Source organism: Aquarana catesbeiana, linkage group LG05, assembly GCF_042186555.1.
Source record: "Aquarana catesbeiana isolate 2022-GZ linkage group LG05, ASM4218655v1, whole genome shotgun sequence".
In the NCBI taxonomy this organism is placed as follows: Eukaryota; Metazoa; Chordata; class Amphibia; order Anura; family Ranidae; genus Aquarana; species Aquarana catesbeiana.
Window position 1 is genome coordinate 144,289,559 of NC_133328.1, and position 17,047 is coordinate 144,306,605.

General features: G+C 42.3%; 1 protein-coding gene across 4 annotated transcripts in view; it reads left to right on the forward strand.

Moving 5' to 3' along the window:
- The window catches only part of RARB (retinoic acid receptor beta), a 1,235,115-nt gene that overhangs the window by 181,949 nt on the left and 1,036,119 nt on the right, over positions 1-17,047 (forward strand). For all 4 annotated transcript variants that reach the window (XM_073630253.1, XM_073630251.1, XM_073630250.1 and 1 more), the window contains exon 2: positions 5,689-5,767. The gene's annotated coding sequence lies outside the window, so the exon portion shown is untranslated. The remainder of the gene's footprint in view (positions 1-5,688; positions 5,768-17,047) is intronic.

A 17,047-nucleotide genomic window follows, 5' to 3' on the forward strand; every position in this document is an offset into this window, starting at 1 on the left:
GTGAATTTAATTAACCTTTTTTTTGGTTAATTCTTCTTTAAGGGGGTGTGGCAGGGGGCGTGTCCTATGCCTACATTCGTTTGGTAGTAAGTGTCCCTTATTCCTATCTCAAAATGTTGGGAGGTATGTGATTGCTATGTCAGGGAGGAACAGACCTGTAGTCTACAGCTGCTGATCTCTGAACCTTGTTGGGAATCCCTCAGTCTTTGATGTGAAACTGCTATCTAGACCACCTTCGGCCTTGCAGAACCTTAGAATATTCTTTCTTTGCCTTAAGCGTTGTAAATTCTAGAGAATGCAGCAGAGAAGACAACACTAAAAATGCTACAATGCCTAGTATAGTAAAAGAAGCACAGATTAATTTTTTTTTTTTTACCTAGTAAAATAGCTATTACGTTTATCTTTAACCAGTTGTCGTTATCCTAACTGTAAATATGCATCATCTGTTGATGTTAAATACTGGGGTTATGGCTGCAGCTAGATGCCATAACCCTTAACTTTTTTTTTTTTTTCAGGTGGTCAGCTTTCCCATAAAATTGATCCCAGCGGCGGACTCACCACGGGATCACTTTTATAAGCGGCAGGAGAGGTGTGCCCCACCCCTCCTGCCGCTTCCTGGTGGGTTCCTGGGCTTTCCTTACCAAACCTGGGAACCATCCGGCATCAGCTGTGTTTTAGTATAGAAATGAGTGATGGCAAGATCACCACCACTCATGTCTATGCCCTTGGAGGACCGGAGCGACGTCCATGTCACTTCCGGTTCTCGAGCATTGTTAAAACATGTTTTCATTTTTTTTCTTAAAGTGGAGTTCCACCCCCCCCCCAAAAAAAATGAGTAATGTGCTTAAAAAAATTTAAAAAAAACATTTGGAAAACATTTTTTTACTCACCTCTAAATGGCTGTTGCTATGGGGTCCCTCGTAGTCTGCCTTCTTCGGTGCCTGGACTGGTGACATCACTTCCCTCTGCGCAGGAAGGGAGATCGCCTTTCCCCCCTCCCTCTTGTCAATCATCTGGGACACGTGACTGGTCCCAGATGATTTCGGGGCCAGTGACGGCGCGTGGCTTGCGCATGCGCAATGGGTGCCTGGCTGTGAAGCCACAGCCGGGCGCCCACAGTTAAAATGCCGGCGCCACCGAGCGGAGGGGGGGCGAGCGGGGCTTCGATCCCCCGCATCGCTGGACCCTGGGACAGATAAGTGTCCGATTAAAAGTCAGCAGCAGTATTTGTAGCTGCTGACTTTTATTTTTTTTAATTTTTTTAAATGGGAACCCCACTTTAAAGCAAGAGATAAAAGAAAAACCCCAGATCTCTCCATAAAGAGAACCTGTTATGCTCTATTGTTATCACAAAGGATGTTTACATTTACATCACAAAAGTGATCAAAACGTTATTTTTTAAAGGGACAGTGTAAAAATTTTAAAATATGATCAAATAAATAAAAAATAATTTCAAAGCACATATATCCCCACGTGCTTGAGCGCAGTAATGAACGCATGCCTAGGTCACACCCACAGATGGAAACAGTGTTTGCACCACACATGTGAGGTATTGCTGGGAATGTCTGAGCAAGAGCAATAATTCTAGCACTAGACCTGCTCTGTAACTCTAAAATGTTAACCTGTAGAGATTTTTGAAGCATTTCCTATAGAGATTTTTAAGTACCGTAGTATGATGACAAGGAGCGCAAGCAATTTTAAAGCATGACATGTTAGGTATCTGTTTACTAGGCGTACCATCATCTTTCTTATTATAAAAAAAAAATTATATATTATGTTTTCCTTTTTTTTATTCATTAAAGTGTATTTTTTTTAAAAATTGCATTTGAAAAACCACCGCAGAAAAAAAACAGTGTGACATAAAAAAATATATAATGTTTAGGGGTTTTAAGTAATTGTCTAGCAATAAATACTGATTTTAACTTGTAAACAGTAAATGTCAGAAAAAGGCCCGGTCAGCAAGTTTATGCCTAACCATGTTTTTGGTCTTCACTGTTATATGTCATTGTAAGGCCCCTTGCACACGAGTTCATCTAGGTACAGTGCATCCTTTGCAACATTTTTGTTTGTGGGAGGAATAAGTGCAATGTACAGCCCTGCTTGTGGGGAGGTGCAGAGTGGTAGGGTGGCAGTAATTACACAGACTTCAGTTGTAAAGAAAATAACTTTTATTAATGCAGAATCCAGTATTTCAAAACAGCGGGAAGCCACCCGCCCGGGAACACTCATGGGATGTAACAGCAATGTGTTGTAGAGCAGGTCTCACATGTGCTGACAGTGTCTGTCTTGAGGGGCAGAATGCAGCTTGGCCGGTCCGGACCCAAATGGGGAGGTCTCCAATTGATGGCACATTGGCTGCAATTGATGGCACAGTAGCTGCATTTGATGGGCAAAATGGATGCATTTTATGGGCACAGTGGCTGCATTTGATGGGAACAGTGAGGCTGCAATTGATGTGTTTTTTTCAGTATCTTTCAGAATTTTTCAGTTTGTTTGCACCCACCCAAAATTTTGAGCACCAACCGCCACTGACCACGTAAGCACTTCAGAGGAATATCAAATCTCAAACGCAATCTGAATGCACCTTAAAGCATGCTGCATTTGCTAAGATACTGTACATGTCTCTATAATAGCCTGACAGTTTGTTATTCAGTGAGTGGCAAAATCCTCTGTTCTCTGTTTTCCTCTGTTGTCTCCTTGACTGCACCTATTTAGAGTTTACAGCTCCCAAATCAAGTGAAGAGTATCCCATCAAGGACATCCCTGGGTTCAGATATCACATGTTGGAAGACCACAGGCTTGCTTCTCTCTAACAGGAGTAAAATACCTAGTTCCTTAAACAATGGCTGTGAGACTTGTGGAAGCTGAGAAAGTCCTACAGTGGGTTTACAGTTGCCAAACCATGCAAGTTTCTTTAGCTGGGCATTCGACAGACATTCCTTGTTTAAAGTCCTAGAAGAACTAACATCTGCCTATTCATGCTATGATTTTCAAGTTCAAACCATGACTCTCAGACCCATTTTTCTGAATACACCATGCAAGGATTTTTAACCTCTTTTTTATATTCTTTTGATGTTTGTTTGTCACTACACCACCCAATTCATGAATCACTACATAGCAAAAACATGTAATATAAATATTACCTTCCTTATCGAGACTATCAACCTAAAACATGGTTGACAATAATTAGTAGGGCTTGACCACTCAAAAGTAGTTAGTTACCAGTGTACCTAAAAAAATAATTATTGCCACATAATAGTTGAGACTTTCTGAGTGAATAATGTGTTCTTTGTTTTACTAGACTGGCTCCTGTCCTGAATTGTACAATTTATTGATCCCTGTTAAAAAAGTATGCAAAAAAATTGAACGTTTTTTGGGCTGTCCTACAACTTCAGATTGTTTGTGTCCTTGGTATATGTGGGTAGTGAATATCAGGAACCCCATCTTTCAGGCTAGGGTCCATCAGTACCATCTCATCAGTGCCCATCACTGCAGCATATCAGTGTCCATCAGTACCACCTCATCAGTGCCCACCAGTGCAGCCTTTCCAGTGCCCATCAGTGTCCATCTGTGCCACCTCATCAGTGCCCACAAGTGCAGCCTATCAGTGTCCATCCGTTCCACCTCATCAGTGCAGCCTATCAGTGCCCACCAGTGCAGCATATCAGTTTCCATCAGTGCCACCTCATCAGTACAGCCTATCAGTGCCCATCAGTGTCCATCAGTGCCACCTCATCAGTGCCCACCAGTGCAGCCTATCAGTGCCCATCAGTGTCCATCAGTGCCACTTTATCATTGCCCACCAGTGCAGCCTATCAGTGCCCATCAGTGTCCACCAGTGCCACCTCATCAGAGCAGCCTATCAGTGTCCATCAGTGCAGCCTCATCAGACAATCCACGGGCAACCAGTTTAATTGCACATCGCATTTGGGAGAAGGACCTACCTGCCAGCCAGCTCATCTCAGCGTTGTCGCTCCCACTCCAAACCTTTTACTTAGCTGCACCTGCAGCCTCTGCCTTCTCCCGACCATACAGACTGCATTGGGAAGGGGTCTGAGAGTCAGTGGTGCTCCCGGACCCGCCCCCTCCCTTGCTCTCCCCCAAAAAAACAGGGACTGGGCCCAGGGCATTTGCCCATGTTAAAGATGGCCCTGGCGCTGCCCCACCTAGTGGGACCCATGGTAGGGCCAGCCCTGGTGGCTGCATATGCATTATGGACACAACTTCTGTTAGCCTTTGCCTCTCCCCAGGAGTGCACCGTTTCTGAGCCCATACTACAGGGCTTGTACCAGTCAACACCAACGCAGTCCCATCAGCTTACTCTTGGTGACTATGATCCGCATGTTGCTATTGGATACAGGATGCACATTACTCATAAACACATGCTTGTTCTCCTGCCAAGGCCTCACTTTATCATTTGTGACTCCAAGGCTAGGTCCCTAGATTATCTGTGCTGCGAGGATGATCCTTACATCTTGGGAACTGGTCACCAGTAAACGGGCCGAGAATCAACCCTTTCACTACCAGAGTCTCCATCTCACATGCCAAGTCACCCACTTCCTGGCTGATTGGTTGCTTAAGCATTAGACACATGTAGGCTAACCATTAGTACGGCAATATAGACTCCTTAGAACAGCTTCTTTGCTCATTAGACTGCTATACGGTATCTTCTCTAACTTCTCTCATCCTTTTTAAATAAGTCCTGTTCTTGAATACGCTGTGCATGCACCCCTTTGATGTGTTCAGACTAGGTAGATTGGCTTAACGATACATTTTTATTAAAGTAGTTGAGGGTAACAAAGGAACAGTTCTCAAAAGATATCTTTGACACACAATCCTGTACAAAATCCTCTACATGCCCTTTTAGTTGTGCGCTCCCTTGTGCCCTATGAGGTAGTCATACCTTAATTAGGTGTGAAAGTCAATTACAGTCCTTATCAAGGCAAGAGCCCATAATTGGTAGCAAATCTATACTTGGCAGTATAAATCCATAACTGGTGGCTTTAAGTCCATGTAGTCCCATACTATTTGGAATCCTGACGAACTCCCACAAGGTGAAGTCGGGCACAATAGTAGTATAATAACATTACATTGGAATATGGACTTTTTACAAAGACATGCAAACAAAATAACTAAATCTCGCAAGAATAGAACATGCAAGAAAACATTTACCACAGGGATCAGTCTGGGGGCACCTGCTTACACCCTTGATGTAACATCAATCATATTCTCAATTTCAGCACTTTGAAATTTCTGGTTTTCTGGAAAAAAGAACAAGAGGTCTGCAGTTGGTTTACTTGGCAACAGCTCTCCTTCATCCAGATTAGCAGACTACAGACACAAAAGTGAAGGTAAATTTTGTACGAGGGCACAGACAACAATAAAAAAACAAGATTTCACCCAGTCTTCTCAAAGAAGTGTTTTTGCTGTTGTGTCCCTGCTGGAGAGATTTACTCTCACTTCCTGTTCTCATGAAACCATTTTCTATGGGATAGAAAGTGAGAAGGAATGCTATCTGATGGGTAAAGAGACGTCAATGAAAGCCTGAAAGCTTCTACCTAATAGTTGGAGTTGCACTTCATGCCACCTGAAGAGCAGATATTTTATCATGTGTAGAAAATGTTGGCGCTTTATACAGTAAATCCTGTAATAATATATATGCATTTTCTTTTGTTTTTTTGCATACAGCAAAGTTTCATATACTGTGGAAGAGGTTGTTATGGCTGCTCCTGATGGAGAAAGGCTGAGACTGGCCATCTAATATAAGGTATTACGTTTGGCCTATTTATATCTTTGTCATATACTGTATCTGCGTGTTATATGTTTACATTTTAGGATAATTCCACTTTGAACTTGGCCTGCTATCAGGCTCTACATTTCAACTCTTTGGTATTTTAATCAGTAATATCTCTTGAATCATATAGAAAGCCAAAGAGGTTTAATTTGTTACCTAGCTTGCTGAAACTTAGGCAGAAGGATCAAGATAAAAATGCATACTCTATAATTGCTTTTCAACTGAACACAGATTTACTGAAAAGGTACTTAGACATAGATATTGGGTAGATAAGTATATCCAGGCTATGTGTAAAAACTCCAGATCAGACAGTCTCGCAGTAGGGGTGTGTATGATAGAGTGATATACATAAGTGAATGGACTCCAGCTTCAAAAGTGGACAGATGCTGCAGTTTGAATTCATATTAAGATTGCCTGAAGCTGATGCTTAACCTAGTGTTTCTGTATATTGCATTGGGCGCCAGGGAGCAGTTTCCAAGAACCGAGAAAGCACGCCAGACACTGTTTTTCAGCAAGTCCAGGGTCTAAAAGTTCATATGCACAAAGGACTTTTTTCTTTACATGGCATATGAAAAAGTTTAGTTCAACATACTAGAGAATGCAGCTCTATCTTTGGAATATTTTCTTAATTGTTTTTAGTGTAGATAGACTCAGCATTCTATAGACACAGCTCTGTTCCCCTAAGGCAACAAGCAGATCCTTATCATTCCCCATCGGGCAATAGTCCTAGAGCATGCATAGACATAAAAGCTGTGAAGTAATTAATATTATTATACAGGATTTATTTAGGTCTGACAGTTTGTACAGTGCTTTACATTATAAAGGGAGACAGTACAGATACAATACAATTCCATACAAGAGGATTACGAGGGCCCGGCTTCAGAGAGAGTACAATCTAATAGGAATCTAATAGCATTATACTTCATGCGCAATAAATGTTACATTTGTTAAGCTCCAAACAGATGTGAAAATGCAATGTATTAAAGCTATGTAATCAATCAAAATAATTACCTATATTTTTGCAACTAGCATAAGTTCTTAAATTTGTCCTGCAGTCAGCCTTCTGTAATCCACTATGCAGCAGCATGTAGACTGGAGGATATAGGGGCAGAAGTCTTAGCCAATCAGGACCCTTTTACATTGCAAAGGAATGCGCTTGCTGCTTCTTTACCATCCAGCCATAGCCAAGGGTGGATCCTGGACCAGTGCAGTGTCATTTACATAGAGGTTACAGACAAGGTTATGCCTTTAGGCAGGGGGCCTGGACAAGGAGCCTGGCTGCATACAATTTTAGAAGCAGTCCCCATGTATTAATTCCAGTTTGCCAGAAGTTTACAGATTCTGCACACTAATAATATGTTTTTTCTTTCCCTGAATGGTTAATTTTTTTCAGTACTAAAATATTGTCTTCACAGCAAAGACAAAGCTACAGTCTTGCTCCTTACATTTATCTTCACACTCATATTAAATCACGGCAACTTGAAGCAATCTCACTGCCGCTTGAGTGCAATTATTTTCTGAGGTGATCTATTTCTATCTGAACGTGAAAAGTTTTTCTTTTTATTAGCAAGTGTTTAAGATGCTTTGCCCAGTGCACCTCAGACCTTCAGGAGAAAATCTTAGAGCATAAAGTTTGGAATGGTGAAATAATATCCTGGAATTCACATAATTATTACCCTGATAGCTTATGCAGGTTTTCTCATCCCTGCCTGGGATGCCTCCCAGGTATTGATTGCGAATGATGAATGCAGCTTGCTATTAATTACACTGCCAACTCTAGAAAGCAGTTCAGATCCTGTGGTTCCTCACCACTTTCCTTTGATGAATTGCCAAAGGGGACCTTAGCACACGAGTTTTAACTGATAATACTTTCCATTTTGGAGCATGAGAGGCATGCAAATTGCCATCTAAATATTCAGTACTCTGCTATCATTTATTTCTTTATTAATTTGTATCTTTCCCACATAAATGGAGTGCCTTCCCCCTAACCAGTAAATGGCATCCAGGTCTCTAGCTTATTTTATAATATGCTGTGTATTCAACAGTGTGTCAGTTTAAAGACCGGGTTCACCTATTTCACATTGGCTAACTGTGACACATTTGCTGTGCATGGCTCATTTTCTAAAACCTATTTAATTCCCATTCTTCATCACTTTGCTGTGGTTGCTATGCGTGGTCTGTACATGCCGTAAAATAGCTTCTTTGCATTCAAACAACAGCCTTCTGACTGGAGTATACCTGCTAGTTATAACAAGTACAGCTCACAGAAACCTCAGAAGCGTATGTGGATACTCAGGAGTCTGAAAACCTGAAACCATTTTCTATGTTGGTCACATAAATAAAAATAAATCATTATAAATCAGTCATAAATTAAAATGATACAGCCTGGGGTAAGTTTACAAATTCACTATGTGAGCATAGTATGTATCAAAAGAGATTGGTGTCTCAGAGCGTCATTGACTTTGCTAGTGAATGAAACATGCCCACATTGTATTTTGTTTCTGGTGAATCTTCAACTTTTTGCTCCTCCCAAGAACTTCCTGATTTACGCCATGTCTCTGTGCTTCCTGTTTGCCAGATTACTGTGCTCTCATCAGCCGATATCTTGCTCCTTGCATAACTGTTGCTGCCCTTTTCTTTGCTACCACTCATTGATAACCCTGTGCTTTTTCATCAACCACGCTTCTATCTGATCCCCTCCAGCTACTACTTGTTACAGACCTTTTGGCTTGTTCACAGATTACGCTTCTGCTTGTTTCTTGTCTGCTTCATCCGTTACCTGACCCCCTCTTCTTATGTGCTCACTTGGCAATCCAGTGGGCCGTGACCTGGCATTAACATGCAGCAAAAACCATATCCACCATCAGGAACTATTGTGAAGACTGTCTACTGCTTAGACCCCTTGCCTCAGATAAGGCCCGCATCATCTGCTAGGGAGATCTGCTTGTATATTTCCAGCTGATTAACTGTGAACCTCTTTACTGCTACAGCCACTAGCCTCTGAGCCTGTTGTCGTACTGTTACAGAATAATCTGGCCTAAAACATGGGGGCTTATGTAGCAGCTGCTTTGGCTCCTCTCATCAGCAAATCACTGAGGTGCAAGGGTTTGGTGTTAACTACCAAGAAAATTTTTCTGAAATACAAATTGAAGTGAAAGGGCTACAAGAGGACATCCTTGATCTGCATAGATAACTACGGGACATGCGTTAGCAAGATACTGCTGCTGTAGCTACTAACGCATGTTTGTCTTTACCACTCAAGTTCAATGGAGACTGTCTCCATTACAGAGGTTTCCTTAATCAAAGTCATATATACGGTACTTTGAGATGCAACCTGCTGCATTTACCTCCAAGAGGCAAAAGGGGCTGTTTATTATCAACCTCCTGACTGAGGAAGCCTTAGCCTAGGCCTCTCCTTATGTGGAGCAAGAAAATGCTATCCTGGATCATTTCAATTCTTTTGTGCCTGTCATGGATCAAGTTTTCGATGATTCTAACCTTTGCCCTACTTCTGAGGCAAAGTTGCACTTACGTCAGGGTATATGCTCTGTTGCGGAGTACATAATGTAAGGATTTAGCTTAGCAGTGGGTTGTCTGCAGCTACCTAGATGAATACACAGCATGGTGAAGAGGCACAGCAAACAGAAGGAACTTGGTAATAAACATAAAGTCTATGCCCATGCAGTACAGGCATCAAAATGGCTAAATAAAACAAAAACAGACATTATGCAGTTAATATTCCAATAAGTTCAAAAGAACAATTGTGGCAACTGACCTTACGGTGTCTGAACAAAAAACCTCAACTTCTTAGTGAGTCTCTCCCATGATTCATGAAGTAAATAAAGTTAATTCTTTATCATCTCATTTTGTCATCCCTATTAAATGTATTGTTGAAAGCTGTGAAATCCTTTGCTCCACTATGGACATTCAATTTGTCTATCGACAGCTCACTTTCACTTCATCAATGTGCTGATTATCAGCACGGACCCCCCCCCTCTGACAGGGAGAGCCGCCGATCGGCTCTCCCTGTCAGCGCAAACCAAGGAATGCCGTTTACCGGAACTTCCTTGTTCACGCGATGATCGGCTGTGCTTGGTCACAGCTGATCACGTGGTAAGGAGCCTCCATCAGAGGCTCCATACCACGATCGGAGATGCAGTGTGTCAGACTGACACAAAGCACCTCCGATCATCGCCGTCATTCTGCTATAGGCCGGGTGGGAAGTGGTTAAGGAAGCATTTTCTGAGTGAGGACATCTGCTGGAAGTATCTTGTACTGTCCTCATTGATCAAATGTAAACATTTAGAATGCATTTGCTATGCCACAAGATAGTGATCTAGACACACTGGATCCTATTCTTCTCCCAGTTCAATTTTATTACTCATAGCGCCGTGGATCAAGGAACGGTAAGGCTGATGCCTTATCATGGATGTTGTCTTGGCCTCTCCAGGAAACCAATCTTGAATGTACGCCTCAAAAGAACTTTCTAGGGGCCACAAGTTCTAAGACATTTTTTAATCTTCTCAGAGACAGGTATCAGAATGACCCATTTCTCAATCATTCTCCTAAGGATGTGGCCTCCTATCTGACTTGTGCATGCAATAGGACACCCCAGTCTTCTCCTTTGGGGTTACTTCAACCACTACCTGTTCCATCGAGACCATGGGGGACAATTTCTATGGACTCTGTGGTCGATCTTTCACCCTCAAAAGAAATGACCACTGGTAGTCATTGACTGTCTCACTAAGACTGTTCATTTTATACCAGTTAAAGGAGTGCCCACTGCTGAAAAAACTGCAAAGTTGATGGTTTGTGACGTCTTTAACCACTTGCTTACTGGGCACTTAAACCCCCCGCCTGCCCAGACCAATTTTAAGCTATCAGCACTGTCACACTTTGAATGACAATTGTGCGGTCATGCTACACTGTACACAAATTAAATTATTATCATTTTTTTCACACAAATGAAGCTTTCTTTTGGTAATATTTAATCACCACTTGGGTTTTTATTTTTTGCTAAACAAACAAAAAAAAGACAGACATTTTTGAAAAAAAAACATGTTTCATAGTTTGTTATACAAATTTGCAAACGGGTAATTTTTCTCCTTCATTGATATTCGCTGATGAGGCTGCACTGATGGGCACTGATGGGCTGCACTGATGGGCTGCATTGATGGGTACTGATGGGTTGCACTGGTGGGCATTGATGGGCTGCACTGATGGCCACTGATGGGCTGCACTGATAGACACAGATAAGGCGACACTGATAGGCACAGATAAGGCAACACTGATAGGCACTGATAAGACGGCACTGATGGGCCCTGATGGTTGGCACTGATGGGTGGCACTGGTGAGTGGCACTGATGGATGTCACTGGTGGGCACTGATAGGTGGCACTAATGGGCAATGGTGGGCACTGGTAGGTGGCACTGATGGGCACTGGTAGGTGGTATTGATAGGCAGCACTGGTGATGAGGCACTGATTGGTGACATTTATAGGTGGCACTGTGGGCACTGATTGGTGACACTGTGGGCACTGATGGGTGGTACTGTGGGCACTGGTAGGTGGCGCTGGTGGGCACTGGTAGGTGGCGCTGGTGGGCACTGGTAGGAGGCACTGTTGGGTACAGAAGCCTCTGCCGAGGCTCTCCATGATCGGGACTGATGTCCCTCTCACAGCCGCCAGTGTTCGGCTTTTTTGTTCTCCTCACGCTACCAGCCCCGATCATCGTTATCTGGGTTCCCCCAGTGGTGCTCACAGCTCCTCCCCGCATCGGTAAACGCCCTGGGAGAAGCGCTCATAGACACAGAATGCCGGACTTGGCCCCTCCCCCATCACCCATGTCATTGGATTTGATTGACAGCAGCAGGAGCCAATGGCTGCGCTGCTATCAATCTATCCAATCAAGAGCTGAGAATCCCAGGCAGAGAGGAAGAGTGCATCTCCGCTGAAGGAATGAAGGTGAGTAAAACGGGGGGCCGGGGGGTGTCAGAAGTTTTTTCACCTTAATGCATAGGATGTATTAAGGTGAAAAAACACAAGGGTTTACAACCCCTTTAAACTACATGGCATTCCTGATGATCTGGTGTTTGACAGAGGATTACAGTTTACTTTGACATTTTGAAAAAGTTTTAGCTCAACTTTAGGTGTTGCAATTAATCTGTCCTCTGCTTTTCATCCTCAGTTAAATGGTCAGACGGAGAGGACCAATCAAACTTTGAAGCAGTTCCTTACGTTGCTTTGTTAGTTATCTTCAAGATGACTGGGTGGGCTATCTTCCTACGGCAGAGTTTGCTTATAACAATTCTAAAAATAGCTCCATTTCCCAACACTCTTTTTTCTTAAACACCGGGTATCATCCAGTTTTTATTCCTGATCTCCCGATCTTTAGCTCCTGCTGTTACCAATAGATTAACTACATTACAGGAGATTGAGGAGAAATTGATTGATATTTCGAAGGAGGCTCAGGAATATTACAAGAAGGCTGCTGACAGACATTGCAGATCACTCCTTACTTTTCATGTGGGTGACAAAGTTTGGTTATCTACCAAAAATTTGAAGGTTCATGTTCCATTTGCTATGTTGGGTCAAAAGATTGTGGAACCTTTCCAGAGTTCTGCTCAAATCAAATTGGTCGCCTTTCTTCCTGACTTCCTACTTCCTGACAGTATGAAGATTCAACCTGTTTTTCACTCAATTTAATGAAAATACTTTTTTCTGGAGAAAATTTCTCCACCTGTTGAGGTACAGGGTGAAGAAAAATGTGTGGTTGAAAAAATTATTGATTCCAGGATCTTTAGGAGCAAAGTATCTGCTTCAGTGGGAAAGATTTGGATCAGAGGAAAATTCTTGGGAACCTAAGAAGAACATTCATGCTCCCAGATTGACAAAAGAGTTCCACCAGAGGTTTGCTCACAAACCTTATCCTACGACAGTGATGGCGAACCTCGGCACCCCAGATGTTTTGGAACTACATTTCCCATGATGTTCATGCACTCTGCAGTGTAGTTGAGCATCATGGGAAAAGTAGTTCCAAAACATCTGGGGTGCCAAGGTTCGCCATCACTGTCCTAGGATGTCCTTGGAAGGAGAGGCGTTTTGTCAGGGTCCGGATCTGAACCTAGGACCAGTGTCTGGCTGTAGATCTTCTCGCTGTGTCACGTTGTCGCTTTGCTCCTCCCATTAACTTCCTGGTTTAAGCCAGGTCCCTGCACTTCCTGTCTGCCAGATTATTGTGCTCTTTCCAACCGATATCTTGCTCCTTGCATATCTACTGCTGTCCTTATCTTCGCTACCATTCGTTATTGACCCTTGGCTTGTTCATCTACTTTATTTCCATCTGATCCCATCCAGCTACTACAACATACTTGTGACTGACCTGTTGGCTTTTTCATCAGCTACATTCTCATTCCTTATCTGCTTCATCCGTTGCCTGCCCCCCCCCCCCCCCCCCCACCACTTGCTCTTTTCAGCAATTCAGAGGGCCACAATCTGCCTTTACCCATCTCCACCATCACAAACTTTGGTGAAGAACAGCTAGAGCTTAGACCCAGCGCCTCAGGTGAGCCCATGCCATCCTCTAAGGGGATCTGCTTGTATATATTCAGAGAGTTATCTGTGAACCTCTCAATTGCTGCAGCCACTGGCCTCTGAGCCTGATCCCAGGCCATGACAAAAGGTATCTAAGGGTGGTTTGAGCGAACAAGGAGGGCTAAAGGGCTTTAACAGAGGGAGGAGGCTAAGGGGCTCTAAGGGGGTCATTAAAAAAATGGGGAAGCTATCCTCATACCCCAGCTGCACCCCGCTGAGATGGATGTGTGTTTTCATTGGGCACCCACTCTCTTCCATCCATAGCAGGCTGTTATTGGAGGGCCAGAAAGAAGAATCTTTCCTCCATCAACTGCTTGACAGTGAGATCACATGTAATCTTGTTTAGACAATTGATAGCAAATCTGTCCTAGGGAGCAGGGGTTCAGTTCTTTAATACGTTTCTCAGGTCCTGTGACTTCTTTATCAGGAAGTGGTGGAACAGGTTTAAAACAAAATCTAAATATATGCATTTAATTAATGTACAAACAAGTTTGGCATAATATGTTATCAAAACATAACTTAAAAGAAGGGAATATAAGCAGGATATGTTCACATTGTGATGCACCTTAGTTCAAGGAAGGTCATGCAAGCATATAAAAACAGGGCCTGTATCCTGTCAGTGAGGTACATTAGAATGTAGCGACTGAAGGTCCCAGTGTGCCCCCTTCCACATACCAACACTGCATTCAGGGTATATGCCCCTTCTGTCTCTTCCCCCTCCATGTCCCGGCCCTGAGCACAGGGATACTTTGCCATGTGTCCCTTGTACTTAGCGGTAAGATGTGTGATATCACATTTTCTGTGCCCAGCAGAACTGGAACGTGTCATTGATTTGTGTGCCACCCTCAGTAGCTTTCCTGATGAGCATGGCTTCAGATGTCCTGCTACTGCTGAGCTTTTAAATGGGGGTTTCATTAAGAAGAGAACACTTTTCTGGAAGGTGAAGGGACACATATAAAGAAAAACAGTTTAGGTCCACAATCTGGGGCACTTCCCATATAGCTATGCCATCACCAATGACTTCCTTTTTACTCTCTTCAATGAACCCTGCCTCCTAGTTTTAAAAATAGAGAGAGATGACAATAGAAAACAGGGAGCATGGAAGATAGATATTATAGTAAGTGAAGAGGAAATTAAAAGCTTTGCCAAGAGGACCAAAGGTAAAATTGTAAGATTTTTTAACAGAATGAAGGACTGATAAAGCTTTGTGGCAGGGCAGATGTTAGGAGGTTGGTGTTAGAAGGTAATGTACAACACTGGCTCTTGTATTTCTTGTAATTTTCACAAATGCGTCTACATTGCCAGGATTCGAAAGCCAGTTATCTACCATTAATAAAACCAAGTGAAGAACAATTCAACAAATGGTGCCATATTGATCTCTTTAGATGACAGTGGTAAATATAGACTTTTTATGAGCCTGGACATATTTACTTCTGTTAAGTGTCTGTTATTTACTTCCTAACATTATTTTTAAACTGTGTACTAATTGCATATTAAGTGGCACTTACATGGCTGGCAAAGAACATTTTATATAGCCCATACTCCCCTGACTGCTTCTCTGTGATTGAATACATTGATCAGTTTTATGTGTATACCGAATGGGAACAAGATTAAGTTACAGCCCCGCATACTTACAACCTGTAAGTATAGACCAGGCCAGATCATTCTACTGAAGCTGAGTTTTCCATTTAAATCAGCAAAGAAAAATAATGAAGCTCTTATCTCCACTGGAGTTCCAAATAGACAACCCTGTGTCAGGCCCATGAAGAAGAAACAATGGCTGTAATGAATTGCTTGCTATCATCTCTGGCACCAAGCTCCATTCTTGGCATTTTACAGAAAAATTACTAGGGGGAAATAGGAAGAGGTTTAAGAAGTTTATTGACATAAGAGACTTTGCATAAATCCATTTTGTTACACCTGTTTTATAAGTCCAAAAATACATGTTGACCCTGCCAGAAATGCATTATGTGTTTATGTCTTCCTGTACACTCTACTTCTTCTTCACTGAAAATTCAAGCAGAGCCCACAAATCTGGAATGAACATGCAGATCATGAGAACACAATTCTTCTTACTCTCAGAGCTACTGTATATGCCTAATTCCAGATCAGTAATTTAGCAATTAAGCTAGCGATAGTCAAGCAAGTAGCAGTTTTAGAAGGAGGGGTCAACAATGGCTATTAAATAACGAGACTGTGAACCCACCTAGTAAACAAAGCAGTCAAAACCGGTTATAACTGCATGCATGGTGACCTTGAACATCTTTGAACCTGCATGACAAGCAGCAACACTCTATGACGTTCAGTTGATTGTAAATCGCCATTTAGTTGGTTTGTGTTTTCTGTAGCATGCCGAAAAAATGCTAGGTTTAAAAGTTGAACAACGTGTCAATTTGACATTTTTAGTAAAATTGCACAAAACACCAACAGAATGTTTTAAAATGCTTACTACAGCTTATGGGTATGACGGCCTGTCTCGTGGGCGTGTGTTTGAGTGGCACAAAAGATTCAGCGAGGGACATGAGAATCAATTCCCAAAAGTTAAATCAGTGCTTAAAGGGACACGTTTTGAGTCAGTTGATGCTGTAAAGAAGAAAACGGTGGATGTGTTGAAACAGCTGACAGAAATTGATTTTCTCTACGCTTTTGACCAGTGAAAAACAAGACTGCAACAATGTATTAGTGCAAATGGGGAATATATTGAAGGGGAAGGGATGACGGAGGGACGTACCCTGATCAAGGGTGGTCAGGGCTCAGTAGCCCTGGTTATCGTGGTCAGCGCAGAGAGGGGGATACAGGAAGTGGCAGGATCAGACAGGTTTTTTACAGTTTAGAGGGGGGCAGATTACACAGCACAAGCACTGTGCAGTTTAATCTGCTTTAAGGCTCCCCATACATGGTTGAATTTTGAAAGAACTTTCTTTTAAAAATCAGAAAATGTGCGCGTTTTGTGATCCGATGATGCCACCATTGATTTCGAAATTCAACCAAACAAGCCTTCAATTTCACCTCATGTTGCTACAGAAAATAATTTTTGTGGCTGGGAATCTTCTTTTCTTTCCGGGAATTTTCTTTTCTTGCACATGCAAATTTCTTTTTCTATTATATTTCTCGCACAATTCTTCCATTATTGATTAGAAAATCGTTTGTTTTTTGAAAAATTTCCAACATGTACGATTACTAAAATTCGATCGGCAGCCCACTAATGGTGCGAAATACGAACGAAAATTCTTAGATAAGATTTTCAAAAGAAAATTTTTTAGAAATTCGACCCATGTATGGCCTACCTAAGGGACCAGGACCTTTTTTTTTTTTTTTTTTGGGTTAACAAACACTTTAAGAGGGGTTAAAAATTTCAGATTGTTTCTGTTTGCACATAATGCTTCTCCTGCCTACCCCATGACACAGGGAAGATCTTTTTGCAGAGAAGTGTCATTTGCACTGTGTGTGCTTATTGCAGTAATAAACATTGGACAAGCTCTGCCCACTCAATAATGTTAACTAAATGGAACTGAAAAAAAGAGATAAAATAGATATTTTGTTTGAGAGAGTAGGGGTCTACTACTCTTGGGTATGCCAGGACACAGCAACCACAAACAACCCATTCTGCACGGCCTGGGATGTCTATAGGGGTAAAAGTAAAAGATTTTAAGCAATGCATT